Here is a 21,575-nt window from a genome sequence, read left to right on the forward strand (position 1 = left end):
GCATAGGAGCTGCTGGGATGGCAGGGGAGGAGCGAGTACAATCATCATGCCGGAGCTAGACTTATTCTCTAGGAACCTTTCATTTTGTGTGGTTTAAGCCACATTTGCTTTTGCTGCTCAGATCTGTTTCTTGGGTGTCATTATGTCACCACAAGAAAGGGATAAAAGTCATCACTTTCTAGAAATTCAGTCTTTCTGTGAGAATTCCTGAAGTTCTTCCCTTTATTCAACTTTGCGGCTTTTTGTTTTGACTTTGCTTTGGGTTTTGTTTGTTTGTTTTTGCACTTTTGCTTTTTTTTTTTTTTTTTTTCAATGTAGAGATTCCTAAAGCTGTAAAGCAAGAGGCTGATCTTTTCCATTGCACTCAGCTGCTTCTGTGCCAAATCCTAACACATCCAGAGTCATGCATGCTTCTTCCCTGCTTTAAAATAAACAAAGGAATCCATGTTTCCCAGAAGAGTCATGAAAAAAAGGAAACCTTTATAATAAGCCACATTTCTTCCTGAAAGGGAAAAGTAGCAGAGAAGGGAAGAGGGAAAAATACCAATGTAGGATGTGTTCATGCTATTAGCCTAGCAACAAAACACACTGGAAGGCAACAGCACTTTCAGCATTAAACACACTGAAAGTCCTCATGTCAACAAAACAAAACAAAAACGCATTTGTGATGAGACAATTTCACCTTAACTTGATGTGTGCAATTTTGCCGCTGCCACCAATGGGGAAATAAATCCCGCAATATCCATTTTATGCGAGAGTGTATTTACCATAACAAGATAGATTTGTTCTGGAAAATTTTTTGTCAATATATCCTTTGTTAGGCAGTATCTTCATCTCCTAGCAACAGCGTGGGGAAATCCATCAGAGACATGGAATTTAACTGCAAGATATGAAGGCTCACCGCAGCTTGGACATTTTCTGAAATCTTTACTGACATGCAAATACCTCTGTGCACTTATGTGTGTGCCCACTGATGAACAGACAAATTGGTCTAGAGAATGGAAACGGTGAAAAAACACTCTGTCTATCATTAGATACAAATTGAACAAGACACACGAAATGCTGGAAGAACTGCTCTACCTCTCTCTCCTCAGAAGGCTCTTTCACACCCATACACATTACACACGCCTCGTGGGAAATTGCACATACACAAGCCACGTTTAAAATGCTTAAATGCAATCACAAAGCAGTTTTCCCAGCCGTCTAGCTTTGCAGTGTCACATTTCGGAAGACGGGAAAGCAATAACAAGCCTCCTGCAAGCAGCGCAGGCAGGGCTGCAGAAGGTGGCAGCGGTCCCCAGGTGCCTGTGCTTTTCAAGGCACGTCCCTGCCTCTGCTTTTATTTCATTTTTCTCTCTTCCCGGAGAGAACCTGTGCGCCGTTTTAAGGAAGTTAAGGGTGAACTGAAATGCTCTAAGAGTCACTGAGGGACCTCTTTCAGCTGCGCTCTGTAACACCCCTTTGGTCTGCAGGACATCCTGCTGGCTGTGTTTCAAGGCTGCTCCTGTCCCCCTGGCTGGTCCCAGCTCCCCAGGAGGTGGCTCGCCTGCCTTGGCTCAGCTCGGAGCAGAGGGATGGTGCTGCAGCCTGGTGGCCTGCCTGTGGCACCGGGAGATGGACGCTCCCTTTCTGATGGGTCCTGCTCATACCTGGAGCCTCGCAGCGGGTAAAGCTCGCCTGTGTCTCGGGTCACCCCATAAAGGTACGAGCCCCTCGCTTCATCAGCTGCACAGCTCCAGAAAGACCATGGCTGCAAGAGAAGGTGTGGGATGTGGCAGTAGGCTTTGCATAAGGGATTTGCCAGGGAATGTGGGGAGAGATTAAGGATTTCTGACTGAAGGCGTCCTCCAGCACATGAGAGCATCCATACAAGCACTGGTGAGAGATTCACCCCTCTGCTCCCTATCACACAACGCTGTCTCAACCAGTCCCTCACCTAAAACAGGCTTTTATGAACAAAATTCAAAGCCCAGTAAGGCCTCCTGAAATCTTCATGTGAGGGGGCACAAAGACGGTTGAAATTGCCTTTATATGTTTAGTCAGACGTCCCTCGGGATTTAAATTCTCCCAACTTACATTGTGGAGGGATTTTCCTACCGAGAGGAGAGGTGGCCCAGAGGTCCCATCAGCTCCCCTGAGGCACTGAGCTGGCGTATGTTGTTCTCATGGACCCTTATTATTTCGGTTGGGAAGAGACGAGCCAGCTGCGGGAGCACCTCCACATTGCTGAGCCAGCCTGAGGCCGGGGCTGCTCCCCAGAGGACTTTAAGAGCATCATCAAATCAAAAAGAGCTGTGGTTTGTTGTTGTTTGTTTTTTAATTATGCCTTATAGACTTGCACGGGCTGGAGGGGAGGGTTAATTGGCAGCAGAACGATTTAATAGCTCCTGATATAAAAACAACTATTCCAATCTCTGCTGAAAATGCAGCTGGGGAGGGGAGAAAGCCTTTGTCAGAAGTCTGTGCTTGCAAGAGAAACATATTATCTGATTGTTGGCTATTGCTGCTGTACTGGGGACATCTGAGCAGGGACCTGAACTCATTCCTGCCCATACCTGGAGCAAACAGGCTTTCGCTGCAAGGAAATGGCAAGCCTCTCCTCTCATCTTGCCTGGCCCTCAAGCATCTGCAGAGGACACGGGACCCATCCCATGTAAGCGTCCTGCTTTAAAAAGGAGCTTAAATGGGTGTTTGCTCCTCAGCTGCCCTCGATGAAATTAGCTTTCTGACTCGGGCGTAATGATTTCAGGCACCGTGAATTTGTTTCCACCGAAGCTGTGTTTGCTCTTGAACTTTTTGCTATTGACTCGCACACATGTTCAGTATATAGAGCAAACACTTTGGTGTGAAACAACATCATACACAATGAGTCATCCGTGCTCTGGTCCCCAGCCATCCCACGGAGAGCTTGTGCTGTCAGTCACGCTGTCATTTGCAAACATAGCTACAAACACTCAAAACCAGACAGTTATCTTGTATAACACCTTATGGAGAATCTGCCTTAAGCAAACAGGAACCACGTTAATGTATTTTTGGAAGAGCTAGAATAGAGGGATAGATTATTTTTTTTTTTTTTTAAGGAATAAGGTTTTGGACAAGTTCTATCTAAACTGATGCCTTTTAGTGAGATGATTTTTAAAATAATTATGAATTAACCTTTGACTTACAGCTGAACCTGTCCTAGTTTCTATGGCAATGTGCAGCTATCATCAAGCATTATCTTCTAGTGTGCAGAAAAAATGCATTTACTCATCCTGGGGAATTGCATTAAATAAATTAACAGTACTCACTCCAGACATCCTGATGCCACTGCATTATTGACTGATAAACCTTGAGATCCCTTCATCATGCACATCCAATCATGTCAGAGCTCACACCAGTCAAAAAGGCAGCAGTATTTGGGAACTAAGGTGTTGGTGAAGTTTGGGTGCCACCATTTAGTCAATTATTTAATGAATAGTAGCCACAGACTGGTAAAGCGATGTCAGGCAAGATGCCTTTATAAATTAAATATACATATAATATAGCATAAGGTCTATATTTTTCTTTAAACCATTCAGAGATTGAAGTAACACATAGTTTGCATGCCCTCAGCACCAGGGCACTCATCAGTCAGTGTTAGCAAATACTTTACTTGGCATGTCACTGCAAAATTTGGCTACTCTAATCCCAAGAAAGCAGCTTGCCACCAGCATAATTCTGCACAGAAAACAATCACAAGAATGATCACCACTACTGATGTCAATGATATGCATTCTCTGACATTAAAAAGTTTGGTAATACCTGGTCGTTCACTGCCACAGAATCCAGTCCAAAACAGTTCACTCCAAGATCATCCCACCAGGTCTGGTGGCCAAGCTCCAGTGTAACATAGCGATGTAGAAACTCTGCCAGGTTTTGCCTCCCCAAAACAGCCATGACCTTTAAGAGTTTGAGAGTTGACAGTCACATTTCAGCAGATGCAGTGATTAAACAACGTTAGGAATAGTTAATCGGTGCACAAGCCTCTCTAAAAACATTATTGCCTGCAACAATAGAAACACAGGCTGGTGTACAATTATGCCATCCCCTGAGAAACAGGCACCCAGCTTTTGTCCCTCCATCCCTGCCACCAAAACAGCAACCCCCCCCCCTGCAGATATCCCATAGGATCATTAGGAAGCAAGAAGAACTTCTCAGTCCTGAATCGTAATCCCAAAAAGTGCTCGTGTGCTACCTCCATTACACCAACCCAGGCTGTGGTCTGTCAATTTTAACCTGCCATGGATTTAATTTTTTTTTTTTTCCTATCAGCACATAGCCTGGCTCCAGGGATACAAGCTGAAGTGCTTGGAAGCGCAGATGGCCCAGCTTCTGCTCAGAAACGTGGCTTTGCAATCCTGCGCAGCCAGAAACAAAAGCTTCACCTCTCTTCAGAGAACAGGCTCTGCTTCACAAGATTTACAGTTGTTTTTTTTTTCGACTCGGTAACCAGTTCTTCCCCAGGAGACCTTTGTGTCACGAAAGACGGAGGGGAAATCATTTCAGACTTCACACTTAGGTCCATATTGACACACACAGCCCATCTGCAGAGCCACGTGCTGTTGCTGAGGGGAGAGAGCTGCTGCCTCCCCTGCAAATGAACTCATTTGGGTGCGCAAAGATTGGTCTGGAACGAAGCAGAAATCCAAAATCCTCGCCAGAAAGGCTTTATTCTTAGACCTCTCTGCAATAGAGGCAGCCTCAACTTCTGCCCACGAGTCCAAAAACACAGAGCAGATCCAATTACCTGATAGCAGAATCTGGATCGATGCAATTTTTTTTTTTTTTTTTGTCCAGCCAATATGCCCTGCTGCTGCTTATTTATCTAGATCAGAATCGCAAAAATTAAACAGTCAAAGATCGTAAATTCTCTTTCCCAATATTGGCACGGAGGGGGTATTAGGGAAATCCATTCTGCAATTGATCAGAGTTGCTTTAGGATCCATGATCGGCGCAGTTAAACTCATTTCCTCCCATAAAATATATATGCAATTTCCATCCTGAATGGGAAACCTGGGAGTTTTGCTCTCCTCGCCCTCCACCCCAGCCCTTTCCTTTTCTGATCTGGGAGCAGAGAATTCACATTCCAGTCAGTTAGCCCTGTCACAGCACACCATTTCCAAACCATCTGCTATCTAATAAAACAGCCCGTCTAGACAAAACCCCAGCCGGGCAGCAAATCCGATATTGCACTTGAAGCCATCAGAAGTATTAATAACCTGCCATTGCTAACCTGTCAAGCCTCTTCCCTGGGAAAAAGGCTTGTCTTTGCCGTCCCAGGCACCCGGTGTTCACAGCAACAGGGGCCCCCCTGCTTCCACACGTCCCGGGAGAAAGCTGGAAATGCTTTTGGTTAGCTACCTCTGTCTTCAGGAGGCATCCTGGGTTTACTGAGCTCAGGCTCGCTTGTGAGAAAGAAATTAAAAATATTGCCCGTATCCAACAACACGATAAAAGCAGTTTTGTGTTTTGTGAGCTGAGAGCTTTTTCTTCCCCATCCTCTCTTATTTTTTTCCCCTTAAGTGAGTTGATTTGAAAAGAAAGCTGTCATCTCTCCGTGATGAAAGAGCTCTTAAATACCCAGGAGCACCGATGAAACAGGGCTCCAGTTTGCAAGCAACTGTGCAATTCAGCACCAAAGTCAGAGGGCAGCAATCTTTCCAGGGAGGGTCACAAGGCCTAGAAATAAGCTCAATTCCAGCTATTTCAGGGAAACCATATTATGGAAGTACGTAGGCTGTTAAAAGGCATTCCTGAAACTTATTTTATTCTCTTCAGAAAGAGTCAGCTAGGGGATAAAAGAGCACAGTAAGAATAAGCATAGTTCTGTAACACTTGGACTTGGGTTATTTAGCTAGAAGCTCAATTTTCTAGCAGTTTGGTCCACTGGATCTACATCCACAAAGAAAACACCTCTAGCCAGGCCTGGCCCAGCACCTCCTCGAAAGCCTCCATCACTACCAAACCAAGCAGCCACAGAAATGCAGTCAAGATGGGCATCTATTTCACTGGGAGCTTTTGCATAGCCTACAAAGCGTTGGTCTGCATCAGGATACCATATTATATCTGATGAATCAATCAGTGTTTGCCTGTCCAAAGCTTTGCTCAGGGATGGAAGGCCAAAAAGACACTGCAATGCTTGCAAGTTGGGTCACTGTGTTACAGACCGGTCTGAAATGGAGAACAAACAGTTTGCCTAAATTGTGAATTGAGATCGCAAGCACTGTTCAAGGCTTTTCAGATGTGACCGGTGAGGTCAAAGCAGTGACTTTGTCACCCTGAGAAAACTGCAATCTGAGTTTTCAGGAATGAGCTGAGTTTGACCTGAAGCTCTTTACAGTGAAATTGAGCTCGATCTCGAGAAAAAAAAAAACGTTGGGAGAACTAGTAGAGATAAATCTGGAACAGAAAAGCATATTTGGAAACTGAAGCGAATGGCAATACTCATCCAAATGGGAAGAAGTCTGCCAGCCGAGGCCCACCAGCACCTCCTCCTCTGCCATACCATACGTGGGTTACAACGATGGATTCAGTCACAAGATGTTTCACAATTTGCCATCATGATACAGTGTCACCACTCATTCAGTCAAGTCCAGGTGAAGAAAAGGTGGTAGAAATGAGAGGGGGAAAAATATTAAGAATCTGTAAGTAAATCTTGCTGGGTTGATAACTGGAAGTGGGATGAAACAACAGACCGTTTGGAAATGGATTCTGTAGATGACAAATTACAAGACAGCCATGTCACCCTTAGCAGCACAGGCAAGGCCATTTAAAATCCTATTTAAATTCCAAGAATTATAGCTATATTGATTAGGAATTGCAGTCAATTTAGTGGTTTCTTTGTAGTAAAGTAAAACTAAGCTGTTTCTAAACTGCAGTAAGTGTTATAAACACATCCAGTTTTGATTAAACTGCTACCAATGTAAACACGTCATTATAATGAAATTAAAGTAGTAGCAAGAATTGTGGTATGAAGCCCTAGCCAGATCTCAGTGACATTGAGATAATAGGTGGAAGTGCAGAAAGTATTGATTGTGTGTGACTAATAGGCTGTTTCATAAAGGGAGAAAGACTTACACATTGAAGAACTGAAGATAAAAAGTATTAATAGCAAACCTGTAAGTGCTGCTGCAGTGCATGCATGAAATATCAAATGTTAGAAAAACCCATTTCCAAATTAATATTCCTTTCATAATTATGAAGCATGAGAATCTAAGGTAGCATATCTGTTATTGGCGCACAGGACATTGAAAAGATTTAAATTAGACATAAGTGTATTGGGGAGGGGTTATACATTTATAATCCGAGCATAAAGGAAGAATGTATTTCTGTTTAGAGAGAGCGCACAAAATACGCTTTTTCTTTCCATCTCACTTAACGTCATAAATCATTGGTCTATGTCCCTCCATTTTTTTCCATTTGTAAGCTGGAGCTAATATTGCTGTGACATTTAAAAGGCCTGCTCCTAGAAGGGAGTCATGAAGACGGAGAATTCAGACATTGGAGCAATGAGTACTATCTTAATTATGTATTTATTTCTTCTCATTGCGTCTCAGGATGCAAACATTTGCTGTTTATTTTCCATCTGCAAGAGCTATGCCCAGTCCAAATTCCCTTTTTTTCCTGCAAAGATAACTTTGGGAGCAATGCTTCCAGCCTTTGCACCCAGCCAAGGAGAGGTTAGGGGACCCTTACCCGCTCATAAATGCTGGTGAATGCTGTTCCAGGTTTCCTGATGCCGAGCGCGACCCAGCTGCAAATCACTCTGTTACAGCAAGACAATATAACCGCGCTCAGAGGAAGCCATCAAAGACTTCCAAAAGAAACCTGCTTGGAGATGAAAGAGAAAATTATGATGGTAATCATCTTTACTAAGAGAAAAGGAAAGCTCTTTGGGAAAATTTCCAGTGTTCAAGAAAGGGGGAGAAGGCGGGGAGGGAGCATGATAAGGTCTCACACGTTCGATTGATTGTTCACATCTAACAAAAATAGCCCCAGCCTGCTCCCATTGTCCTGCAGCTGCTGGCTTCATTATGCTCATTGTGTGTTTCCTCATGGCCCAGCAGCGCAGTTGCCCAGTTTCCTCTCCTTCATTTCCTAACAAGATCCGTGATGAACTGTAGGAAGAGCCAGCAGCACTTCAAAACAACGCTTTGCAAGTCTTGGTGTGGCTCTGCAAAAAAAAAAAAACAAAGAACAGGCAGCTAGCTCATAGCATTGCAAGGCTATTTCAAGCAAGCAGTCATTACAGGTAGCTGGGCACTGTCCTGAATCAGGGTTCCATTGCTTGCATGTATGTATTTATTTATTTATTTTGGTAATTCCCAGGGCATGTTTGTATTCCGTGTGTATTTCACACTTGCTCATTAGGTGACAGGAGAAGCCTCCTGCAATCGAGGCCAAAAGATCTTAATCTTGGGAAAAAAATCTGTGCACAGAGATGTGAACATTGGGTTTAAAAGGTCCCCCTCGCCTTTATGCACTTAACAGCAAGTGTTAACTCTCTGAAGGATCATTCCTCTCTATGCAAGCAGTTTTAGGATAAAGTACCAGGTGTGGAGTGGGGTTCCCCCCAGCTCCTTTGCTGCTGCTAGAACCATTTAAGCTACTGCTGAAATATCAAACTGACCTGGTGCAGCTGGATTACTTGTACGGCGAGGCTGCCCAGCCCCTGTGGACAGAAGCCGTAGAAAGCAAATGATCACTCCCAAGAGTGGTATTTTCTGCATACAGAAGTTAAATGTAAGAGCATAGTAAATGAATGCTGTGAGATGGCTGAAAAAAAAAATCCTACAAATATTTTGCATTCTATTAAATCCTCTTTAGCTGAATTTCTCTCTGTCTTTTTTTTCCATCCCTTACGAAATTACAAAAAACTTTTCTACAGAGAATTTACAGAGACCACTAGTGTGCATGTATGCCTTTCTTCCAGCATGGATTGAAGATTCAAGCTCCTTGTCATACCCCACCATGTTTCTTGTTCTTTAAGAAATGTTTTCTTCATGAGAGAGTTCCATTTGTGCAGAAATAATCTCAGATGTTTCAAATAAAACCAGCTGAGGGAAAGATTTGTTATTTCAATCTGTGTTTCTTTGTTATTCTTTTTTATTTGTCAATGCCTCAATAGTTGCACCAATAAAATCAGCTTGAACAAATCCTGTAGGTGAAACAATCAGTTTCTGATGTGAGGTGCTAGATAAGACCAGACAGCTATGGACCAATCTCATGGCTAGGGCGAAGCCTTCTGCCCTGATATTTCATCAAAATGTCACCCTTCAGGAGCAAACACAGGCACCCAGATGTAGGTGAGCCTTACACAGATGGAGGGGGAAAAAAGCAGTGTGGGAATAATCAGCAAAAGGGAAGAACACCTTTGAAAGCATCCTCAGTAAAAAAATATTTTTCCAGCCCCACTCCTCCCTCAGCAATCAGTCTGCTTCCTGGATGAGTGACTTGTTAGCCCTGGAAACCCAGCCAAACAGATAAGCTACACTTCAGTTCACCTTATTTGCTGCCAGATATTCAGTCCCAAAAACACTTGGTGATCAACAATTCTTAATCCAAATGTCAGCCTTCTCTTCTCTACTCCTCTCACATATTTCACATAGCTTTGAGCAAGGAAATTCTTCGCAGGCGTCTTCAGAGATGCTCACAACCCTCCCCACAGCCCCTTCCTGCTCATGGTCCTTACTGAGGGCACGAGACCAGACCCTTGAAACATTCATACTTGTAAACAGGGACTTAAAAACATATCAAGCCTCCAAGAATAATGGAAAGGGTGAACAAATACTTTTTGTGTTTCAAATAACAAACGAGGAAAGGAGATAACATAAATCACTGACCAGTTCCTGAGTTATCCATGGTTTCGCAACACCTCACACAAGGCTCATTCGAGGATCTGAAGCCCACAGACTAACTGGGGTCTTAAAACTGCTGTAAAACTCTATTCAGAGTCTGTCTTTGCTGTAGCTTGACCGAAATTCTCCAATATCCACCAAAAGCCCTGATTTGACAGGAGGCAACATAAAATAAGCTTCCTTTAAATGCTGCTACTAATTCTCTGGCATATGTTTTAGCAGCTTTCCTAATACTTTTGTTCAACGTCATAGCAATGTATTCATTCTCCCAATATTAAGACCCTTGAATTTTTACTCCCAAAGTAAAACTAAAATTAAAATGCAAAACAAAACAAAAAAAAACCAACACCCTGCATTAATTAGATAACAACAGAGAAAAACAACAAAGTAATTGTTATATCTACCTCATCAACTAAATGGCTTTTTCAAACACACAATACTTCATTTAGTTGAATTAAGAACAATAAAGATCAATTAATATTGATTAAATGTTTAAAAAAAAAAAAAAGATGACATTAAATAAATGGCAGGTCAGTTCCTACTGCATAAAAAATGAACTCTGCTGAATGTTTAGGCAAGGCACTCTCTTCTGAGTTAAGTTAAAAACCTATCTAAAAACGAAAGCAAATTTGTTCAACAGGCAATCCCTGTCCATCTTGGGAGATGTAGATAAAGCAAAGATCAGGTGTGCAAATGAATGGGGCCTGTAGTTACTTCTCTCTAAGACAGACATCATCCAGAGAAGCAATCCAGCACAGCCTCCACCTAATGACTTCTTTCTTGGATACTCTTTGTACTATACTGTCCATTTGTTGTGCCTACAAATCTCCAAGTCCTTGCAGATATTTTTCATTACTATGGTAACTGTTTTGAGAAGAGCTGGTGATACAATCAGAGACAACCGTCACCAGCCAGACTAAATCAATCAATGTTTTATTAGTTGTATTGGTTCCTTCATACTCTCACAGAGAGCTAAAACGGGAAAACTGAGAACCTGCTTACTCCCAGGCCTGAGGCAGTTTGCACCACATGTTGGGCAGGCTGTGTAATGAGAAACAGGCTTTGTAGCCAATCAAAACCCATCACAACAACTGCCTAAAAATACTGTGTCCTCCAATAGCCCACAATTTATTTAGTTTTCCTGCTACGTCTTACTCCTCAGGCATATCAGGGTAAGCCTCGTGGAAGACTGTGCTTGAGATGCCCAGGCTCAGTCTGCCCAAAGCAAACCAATTGCTGGAAGCAGCTTTCGTGTTGGAAAGGTCCACATCTGGGCATGTGCACAGCTGTCTTATTTTGACACCTCATGTTTATGCCCCATTGGTCTTAGGAAATGAAATCAGGAAACACTGGTGTGAGCTTTGAGGAAGACATCTCTTGTTCTCACACTGACAGCTTGGAAACTCTCTTTGGAGATCAAAAATTTAGCTTTAAATCTTCTTAGGCTGAGGGGAGATTTGGACAAGGTACTCCCAATATCTCAAAAATGCCTTCAAGCGAGAGTTACTGCAAGTACCCTTCGTATTTTTCAAAGAAATGTCTCTCTCCTTGCTCCTTGAAAGACTGAGGAGAAACCATTTTCCTCAGGAGAGGCGGGCAGCTGCTGGCCTTCCTCACAGCCCCAAGTGAGGAACCTGCACGTAACAGTGATTCCAGATCTTCCGATACAAACTATTTTTCCCCACGACCGTTCTGGGCAGGGTCACCATGATGGTTTGCCTCAGAACCCAAAACTGAGGTAGGCCGACACCCAATGGTTCGTGTCTTCCGTTCTCCAGTTTGGCTCATTTCTTTGCTTGCATGCATGACTGTTGAAAAATAACTTTTCAGTTCTTAGACAGGATGCCTCCTGACGTCTGACAGGGTACCAACAGTCCATGAACCAGAGTCCAAAAAGACTTATTTATCCACACCGAGGTACCAAACACCTACCCTGTCCCAGGCCTAGGTATCTGTCTCTTGAACCTAGACACCAAGCACTGCTGTCCTGTGAGGTAAATGAAGGCATTTAGGCTGTTGATTGACTCCAGCTCTACAACCACCACAAAAGATCTCTCAGTCTAAAAAATGTGCCAGAGTTACATATTTCTTCCTGCCCCAGGAGTGCCGAAATGATCTCAGGTGCGTTTTGGAAGGATTAAGTACATCTGACCTGATAACAGCTTGCTGATGTTCTCAAATACTGTAGGGAATCACGATACTGAAACTCTCCTTGCTAGCTCATCTTTCCACATCATATAACCTATAAAAATCCTGCATTGCCTTTTTGGGACTGAACTGAGAATTTTGGCTGGAAAGGGACTGTCTCCCACTCTTCTGCAGGCTGCTAAATAAAGCCAGAAGAGACGTATAGACCTTTGCGAAGACTCACACAGCTGTAGTCATACTTTGCATCAACAGAGGTTTTTACCAACTGGTTTTCCTTTTAGGTCTGCTGCAGATCCCTGTGATTGCCAGTGCCACCTCCTGGTACTGAAATGTACTGAAATCCAGCCATGTAGGAATGCCAGAATAAGGAAATGCAAAATGTCCCACACCCCAAGTTACGTTCAATTTCTGTTGTTCTCCACAGCCTTTCATAAGCAGCTATTTATTTTGCAGGTAATCAAAAAGTTAAATATTCTTGTACCTATAAATGAATGGAAAGGCAGAGGAGCTGTCAAAGGCAAGAGGTCACTATGGACTTTCCTTTCCGAGGTGTTCGTAACACAGCTAAACCCAAAACAAAAATGGCAATCAAATTAGCAGGAGCCAAACAAGAAAAAACCTTGGGAGTTTAAAGTTTTAGTCAGAAATGCCTGCATTCACTGAAGGACTGAGGAAATTCCTGCAGCATGTATGAACATTGGAAACAAAAATGGAGATTTTGATCGAAGATTTGAGAAGCCCCTCAAGGAGTTACCCCAGAACCCCCATACCACTACTCATCTCCTGGGGCAGGTCAAATTTTTGCCAGCCTGTTTACAGAAATCACATCCTAAAAAGACATGTGGAAGAGGAAAACTGGCACGTATCCACAAAACCAAACAATCCCAAAAATTGAAGCACAGGGCATGTTTGATTTTTTTTTCAGCAATACCTTCCCACCTCTTTCCTGTCTGTCTCACAGCCTCAGGTCTGAAGGAGCAGCAGTCTTCTCTCTTTGCCATCATATGAAATAAATCTTTGCTAATGCTGCAGTAAAGGGCCTAAAATGCAGCCGAGCATTCAACCTCTGGTTCCAGGAGAGGGCAGTGAAACACGGTTAAACTTGGAAATGGCAAACGCACACTGAAGTGCTCAGCGACGCCTGCTAAGTCAACCCAGGCATTGACCTTGGTGGCACCGGCGTGGGCAGATTCAGCGGGAGGAGCTGCAAGAGAGGTTCGCACGTGTTGCTAGCACCATAAATTGATTTGTGTCACTATTTCCCAGGGAAAAAAAAAAAAAAATATGCAACCACTTTCTCTCTGCCCACAGAGAGGAAAAAATGTCATTAGGAGGCGGTGTTCACTTGCACTTGGGGTAATAGGTCTCATTTGTTCTGCCAGTGTGGAGGGAGGCAGAACCAATGAAAGAACTTGTAATTCTGCTTTATAATTAAGATAATGTGCCATACCAGCCCTCAATCATACTTTTGGACGCTGCAGTGTCCATGACACATCTTGGAGAGACCGTGGCTGCGATTAAATATTTTTGATAACCCATAAATATAACATTAGTTGCCTGGGTTAGGTTTCTGATAACATCATTCATTTCAGATCATTCAATTAGCGCAGACAAAGGGGCTCTTTCCAGGAGACATAATGTCATTGTCTCTGGAAAGGAACGCACTTCCCAATGACTGTTTATCACTCTGTAATTACAGGGCTGTAGCAGCCATTCTCTATATTACAAGGAGTCCTTTCTGTGCCCAAGGATCCAGCAGTTCTTTGTTTTAATTTATTTTCCTCTTAAATACCTCCTGCTATTTAAGCAATAATTCCCTGTAAATCAATTGTTAGCAGCAGTTAATGACTGGTTGGTTAATTAATAACTGAAAGCAAAGCGGAGGGTGTTCGCCGCTCTAATAAACCACCCCATGTTAACCGTGGTATTATTGCTAACGTACCCTATAATCAATGACTTCTCCCGGCGGTGGCGTAGCCTATGTATCATTTAAAGAAGGGACCGGCTGAGTTGCAATAGGTGACGGCACGAGGAAAAAAAAGTCGCCAAGGTAGCTGTCAACACTGCTGAACCACGGTGTCAACCTGAGCGGGGCCGTCCCCGTGCTCTCCCTGGTGCCTCCATCAGAGTGATTTTGGTCCCACAGATCCCTCAGCCTCGTCTCTTGCTCGCCCTGGGGTCAGCCAGGAGCTGGCTACTGAAATCCCTGCCAGCAACACGACAAAAAAGCCCTGGGTCTTTGCCTGTGTCAGAATCTGATTACTGGAGTACTCAGGGGTGTCTGTGCTCTGCTGGAGAGCTGCATTAAGATGTTTTTAATGCGAGGGTCTGCTCTGCTTCTCTCTCCAAGGGACAGATTCTCGGATAATCTCTTTTCACAACATTCTCATTTAATATTTATATAAGCCTGTTTTGTCTCTTATCTTCCACGAAATAAGGTTTGGAGTGATGCTGCCATGGAGAACGAAGGAGAGTCTAAAGCAGGCAGTAATTGATGTTCACAAAGAGAGTATGTGTAATGGACCAGCTGGCTTATTATGAACTAAAATACTGCAGTATCTTCAGTACAGAGGATGGTAACAGAGAATAAATGTTGACATTTTCGTGGTGAGCAATGTAAGACCATCAAATCAAACAATTTCTGGCATATAGTCAAAGCAGTGTTAAAATGGAAACTCTAGCGATAAGAACAGTTTTGCCTTTTTTTTTTTCCTTTTTTTTTTTTCCTGAGCAGAAATGTGAGGCTGTATGAAACCTCATGGAATGAGCTCCCTGCACTGAAACAGAGCCAGGGCCTCCCAACAGGCACTGTCTGACTTGTCTGAAAGAGAGAAAAGGAAAAAAAAACAACAGCAAGGAGCATCCTTGCATGACTGCGCCAACTCTTCTCACCCTGATATTAAGTGGCAAATTAAGATAATTTCTGCTTGTTATCCTCTCTGTGACCAAAGAGAACAATTGATCACTGTCTTGTTTATAGCCACCACTTATGTATATATATACACACACATATATATATACTGGAAGTCTTATCATATTTCTCTCTCAGCCTTCCCTTTCCTGAAGTAAACAAACCCAATTCCCAATTCAGCATCTCCTCGCAGTTCGTGCTTCTTAGCACTCTACGCGCTGACTGTTTTCCTTGTATTTTCTCTGTTTCCTCTTCATTTGCAGCAAAAGGTGGCACCCACAAGTGGATGCAGTACCACAGGTGAAGCAAAGACAGGAAAGCAATCATAGGCTGTGTCTCAAGGATGGCACTCCTCATACAACCCAGAACATTTAATTCACGATTCCCTGCAATCCTCAAGTCCTTTACAAACATACTGCTGCCTAGTTATCCCCCCAGCCACCACCACCCCACATCATGTCTCTGCATCTCGTCTTCCCAGGTACAGCACTTTGGACTGTTCCTGAGAGAATTTCATTTTAATATTTCAGAATCATTTCCCCAAGCTGTAAAGATCATTTCAAGTTCAGATCCTGGCCTCTTTGGTCTTTCGGTGTCTCCTAATTGTGCCATCCACAGGTTGCACTTGTTTGCTTGTTGTTCAGCTTCCAAGAAAAAATATTTATTAAAACCTGGGTATAAGACAAGCTGCTGAATTACATACTTGAAATATCCTCCCTGACAGTGATCCAGCACTAGCTGTTGCTACAGAGCTATTTTTCAACAGGCTATGCACCTATCCCATTGTAATTATATCTATACCATACTCCTTAGCCTGTCATATATGTCAAAAAGTGTTACTAAAATCAAGCACTGTTGTATTTGCTGCTTCCTCTTTATTCACTAGACAAGCTACTGTGACAAAGAAGGAAATGAGATTGATTTGACATCAATCATTCCTGACAAGTCTACGTTTTCTTTCTTTTTTCTCTCTCTTTTTTTTTTTTTCACCACCATATCAGCTGGCTACTTGCAAATTGATTGTTTAATGATTTGTTCCTGCATCTTTTAAGGACCTAAGTTAGACTGACAGGTCTGTAATTCCCAGGGTCCTCCTTCTCCCCTCTTTAAAGCATAATACACTGTGTTTGCCCTTCTCATGTCTTCAGGGACCTCCTCTCTCCTCCATGAGTTCTTAAAGATAATCACTAATGGCTCAGAGATTGCTTCAGACAGCACCTTAAGTACTCTGGGGTGAACTCCATCAGGCCCTGCTGACTGCACTACATCCATCTTATCTGAATATTCTTTAATCTGTTCCTCTCCTGTTCCAGTCTCTACTTCTGCCCCTTTGAAAAAACTCAGTTTAAACCACTGGTAACTGATAAAATTTGTAATTTAAAACAATTGGACATTTTACAATATATTCTTTAATAATTAGCCAGGTTTATGTTTCCTTTCTACGAGTTACAATTCTAAAAAATATATAAACTCTTTGCCTGTACTCATAGAGCCCTATTCACTAGCTGCTAAACCAAGACTTATGGGTAGTTTCACAACCAAGAAAGGAGCAGAAAGAGGACAAGCAAGTAAAACATTGTGGTTTTCCACTCAGGACTCCAACATCCACTTATATACTTGCACTGATTGCAGAAATAAAGGTTTCCATTTCTCCCTACAGCTGTTCCTAAAATTATGCTAGCACCTTCATATCCAAAACTGTACCTCTGGCAGCGTCCGTGATCCAAGTACTGTCCTTAATGAACAGCTAGGGCAGCTTGAATTTGTGAAACTGTTGGACCTGTTCTCTGGAAGTCCTCTAAATTACAATGTACTAAGTCAACATGTTTTTTGTGTGTTTTGTTTTGTTTCTTTCCTTCTTTTTAAAACAGCAAGATCTGCCAAAAATTATGATGGGTTTTCCACATAAGTGTGATGTGAAGACTCACTCTATTTTGCTCTATCAACCACCTGATGCTGCAGTACCCAATGGGAAGGTAACTCAGGTTTCTGCCTATGGTAGCAGAACAGAACAATTTCTATGGCTGTCTTTAATAAAATCTGTTTTTGCCCACCTTTCTCCTCAATAATTCACAATCATTAAAGATTTCAAACGCATGCTTAAGGCTCTAAACTCAATGTCCTGCTGTGCCAAAGCCTGGATTTCAGTATAGCTCTACCAGCAATTGCTGCATGTTTCTGAAACAAGGCAGTCCATACAACCTAGGATGAAGCTTGGGATGGCTCACAAGAAGAATTCTCATTTGAAGGGATCTATCTCTGGAAGCACACACACATTCAGAGGCTGTAGGTAAAACAAAAATATAATCCTTTTTCCAAAAAGCTTTTCCACTTCAGAAAGAATGACATTTGAAATGACAGCTGGCTTGGGAATTTTCTACCTACCTTTTTCATCAAAATTGCATGATGAGTCAAAAGTGACCCTTTGTGCTGGAACGTTGGTTGTGGTGAAACCCTCACTGGCAGCATTTCTGTGGTCTTGAACCGAAATTATATGAAATTGAAGAAGGGGAGAGGTGTTCCACAGAACAGGCAGTTGCCAATTGGAAGGACACTCATGCAAGACATAGGAACCTCTCATTTGCATTCATGAATATCCACACACTGCTCATCAGATCTACCTTCTGATATGGAGATTTTCAAAACCCCCACAACAGACAAACTCACTGCCACTTAAACCAAAATAGATTGGAAACTCTCATGTCTGGGATGTCGTCCTATGGAAAACTCCACTTTAGAGCCATGCTTGGAAGAGCTAACTACCACATAAAACAAATACTTCCCCACAGCATCCCCAACTTACTTTCTCATTCCTCTCTCGGACTGGAAACGGCACTGTCAAGTTCCTCATCTTACACAGTTGGCTGATATCTATTCTTTGCAGCTCACTTGGAGCAATTACTATGTTCATCTGTGTTTTCTGAATTTGGAAAAACATAAAAAAGGAGTAATTTTTGTCCCATGAATCTTCTATACCTCATCTGATATACAAACATAAATGCTGCCTAAAGGACCCTTTTCTCTGAACTTTACAGCCATCCTCCTTTCATATCCTTTGTTCTTTCCACTACTTTTTTCAGCCATTTTACTCTGAAGCACCCCCATCAGTCTAAAAATGCTTTTTTTTTCCTCTTTTCCTTTCTTCTTCTCTTCCCTTCCTTTTCCTTCCCTTCCCCTTTTTTTTTTTTTTTTTTAATTTATTTCAAGAATCTGTCCAACCTACACTCAGGTTATCCATCTCTGGATTTTGCAATTTCGTAATCTATTTGAGGATGACTGTATTTTTAACTCCCACTAGTAATTTTGTCTTCTGTTACAAAACCACCTTCATAAATCTTTGATGAAGAAGAAGATAAACAATCCTTTATCCCGTTACCATCTTCCTCAAAGCTCAGTAACTCAGCAGGCCAGCTTTAGCAGTAAGCTTCAAGTTCTGCTTTTTCCAGTTCTTGAAGCACAGGAGGAGCCAAGATTGTAAATCAGCTTAAGATTCAGTTGATAGCAACCTATCCAACTGACAGGTTGGCCTTAACCAAGCATTGAGTCAGTTTAGAATTATTCAGGACTTTTCCCCTTGTCCACATTCCCAGTAATCCTTTAAATCAGAGTTTTCATGGTAAGTATCAGGAACAAAATCAAGCATAACTCACTGGAATTAGGACCTTCTCGTTGTTTATTACATCTTTAGAGAGCATCATTATTTCTGGGAAGATAGAGTGGCCCACAAAGCTTTGCTCCCCATAGAAGGCACATTAGACAGGCCCCTTAACATCTCTGCATGAATTTGCTCATCAGGAACAGAGGGGAACACTTGACTACTCCCATTGTCTTGGGTAACTGGTGCTGGTTTAGTAATTTTTTAATGCTACACTTCCAGTCTTTAGGAATAGTAAGTTTTCCAGTAGAATAAATTCCCTGCTACTGCAAGCACTATTCAGAGCATCCCACTGAGCTGTTCAATAACTACTTAAAAAAAGGGGGGAGCCTCTGTTATCTTTATCAGGAGGAAGAAAGTGTAGCCCTTGGATCAAGCAGCTGTTCCTGGCATCCGATTATTTGTTTTCATTGCATAATAATAATAATAATAATAAAAGAAAATTAGCTACATTGATTCATGCATTGATTGCTGGCTGGGGTTTCATTTTGGGTTGCTGCTGGGACTGCAGCATCAGCAGGAGCGGTTACTTAGTCATGGATGTGCTGCACAGCCAGTAACCTGATCACGCTGCGTGAGGAGCAGGGCTTTCTTCTGGTCTCTCCTTGTCTGAGGAGGAAACCCAGCTCCTCCTAATCACAGGCTGCCACCGCAGGGACACAACTCGCTCCTACAGCACATCAACTACTACAGCCTTTATTATATAGTTCCCCAAAATAAAAAGGCCCTATTGGTCTTGGCTGTCGGGTAGCTTGGAAGCGGATACACGTCTCTGATGAGAATGCTGTCCTGGACTTCCCCAGACCCTTGCAATGGGTTTGTTGGTTCAGCCTTTTTCAAAGAGGCACAAGCCAAAATACGTCACTATGAAGTTAATGCTATCCAAAGTACAATTCCAGCAGACTGCCTTAACTCTGCTTTTAAGCTTCTTTGAAACCTGGACATTTTTAGCTGTATCTTGAAAAATCTCTCTGTAATAGGGTCCCGATTACAAAACCCTCATTCTAATATGATAGCATATTAAAGCTGCAGTCATGCTCAGCTTCCCCTCGTGCCAGAAACCCTACAATGGACTCACAGTGCCCTTCCTCAAATAGTAGTTAGACAAAAGCACAACAGAAAAAATAAAGCCTAATAAGTAGTCAGGAGGAAGAGAACAACTCCAAGCCAAGCAAAAAGAAAAAATCAAAGCGGGCCAGAAATCCAGCACTAGGCTCGTACACTGGCCAGGTTTCAGACACAAGATACTACTAAATAATCTCTCCTCATTTAGAAGTCATCTTCCTGGAAGTGAGTTTGTCTTTGCAAAACATATAGTAACTTGCCTTATAAGATAGGTGTACATTCTTCATACTACAAAATACAAACACGTTATTTGTGAGCAATTAGATGAGTCTCTAGCTACATAATGCACTTAGTATGCATCCCATCAATTGATGCTTATGAATTTGAACGTTACGTGAATTACTCAGGTTTCCCTCTGCTGAAAGTAAAAAACTACTTCAGATACTGTGCCCTTTAATATGCCCAGGTATAGCAATTAAGGGTTCGGTAAAATTGGGAATGTTTTTATTTATTTATTTATTTTAATTGGACATGTTATCTTTAGAACCACTGAGAAAAGAAGTACACTATAAGAGCATCGAATCTATAATGGAAAAAAATAGCCTTCCCTGAAAAAACCCACGCCTGTAACTAACTACAGATACTACATTCTGCAAATTGCTGTTTTTCCATATCTTGAACTAATCATCAATGCTTACAGTCATGCTTGAGCAAAACTCTGAATTCTTTGCAAAAAGAAATTTCAGTATGCCAGTATGCTTTACTAAACTAACTTTAAAATACACATTCTAATGCAAAAATCCAAGTGTTTTCAACATTTCACCTGCTCAGCCAGGTGAAGCCAAGGGAAAGACAGATGGAAAGGGGAGGCTGCGGTTTAGGCATAGCCCCAGTGTGCCTAGGCACTGCATTATCCTCCAAATTGAAACGAAAATAACCATGAGTAGCACAGCACATCTTAATCTTCACTGCCGGTAGTGACAGCTTTACTCAATTTTAGTCAGCTATCGAGTAATCAAAATGGATTAAGCAGCAGAAGGAAGGACTGCGCTTGGCTCCAATAAAGCAGTGGGCACTCGAGCGCTTCGGGGAGCCTCCGCATAGCTCCCTCTCTTCATTATCGCTGCGGATTCCCCATTGCTGCCCTTAGGCAACTCCCATCCACCGGGAAGCCAGCTTCTCCCACCACACCTAACACACACCTTCAGAAATAGCTGTGGGTCTGTATGCATGCGTGCCTGCGTTTATGTGCTTTGAAGAGTCTAATAAAAAGGCTTAAAGCGTTACTAGGCCCCAGCAAGGCCCTCTCACACCTTAAACAAGGAACAGTGCTTGCACTTGGTCAGGTTTCCTCATCCCACATGTGCTCCAAGAGCTGGGACGGACGCGCTGGGACATTCAGCTGCTTGCCTTCATGCGAGCCACGACAGCACTTACAAGTGCAAAACTCCAAGCACGCAATTAGGGTATGAATTAGGACAGCCCTTGTGAAGTCTCTGACTTTAACTGCAGTTTACCACTGCCATTAAGCTGTCACATATGGACTGCGATCTGCAGTAATTTCATGCGACTGTACATACAAGGCAAGTGGTTAATGTCTCCTCCATAAATCCTGATGGCCGAGCTGTAAGTAGGCTGTGGACACAGGCTCTGCTAATTCAGTCAAGCATAAACCTGTTCTTTATAATACTAATAAACAACTATGCCCATTTCCCTGGGAACAGGGCTGAAAGCACTTGATGGAAAATGTTCATGATGGGCTAAAAAAATAGAAATCTAGAGGAAAGCGACTTTCAGCACAAGATGGCTTCTCTTCATCATTCAGGTAGCTTCCCTTATGCAGGGAAATTCAGGCCCCTGCTACCTCTGGAGAGAAAATAGACAAATCCATCTTGAAAGTGATGGAAAACGCTTCTGA

General features: G+C 42.6%; 2 long non-coding RNA genes across 3 annotated transcripts in view; both read right to left on the reverse strand.

The window, feature by feature from the left end:
- Positions 1-1,550: 1,550 nt before the first annotated feature.
- On the reverse strand, positions 1,551-13,005 carry LOC125183084 (uncharacterized). The gene is made up of 3 exons (XR_007164215.2): positions 5,255-13,005; positions 3,784-3,921; positions 1,551-1,750 (listed from the first exon to the last, which is right to left on the reverse strand). It is a non-coding gene; the product is annotated as an uncharacterized lncRNA (long non-coding RNA).
- Positions 13,006-14,719: 1,714 nt separating this feature from the next.
- The window catches only part of LOC125183083 (uncharacterized), a 28,419-nt gene continuing 21,563 nt past the window's right edge, over positions 14,720-21,575 (reverse strand). For both annotated transcript variants that reach the window (XR_010831284.1, XR_007164213.2), the window contains one exon: positions 14,720-17,857. This is a non-coding gene — a long non-coding RNA (uncharacterized lncRNA). The remainder of the gene's footprint in view (positions 17,858-21,575) is intronic.

Source organism: Anser cygnoides, chromosome 4 (genome assembly GCF_040182565.1).
Source record: "Anser cygnoides isolate HZ-2024a breed goose chromosome 4, Taihu_goose_T2T_genome, whole genome shotgun sequence".
NCBI lineage: Eukaryota > Metazoa > Chordata > Aves > Anseriformes > Anatidae > Anser > Anser cygnoides.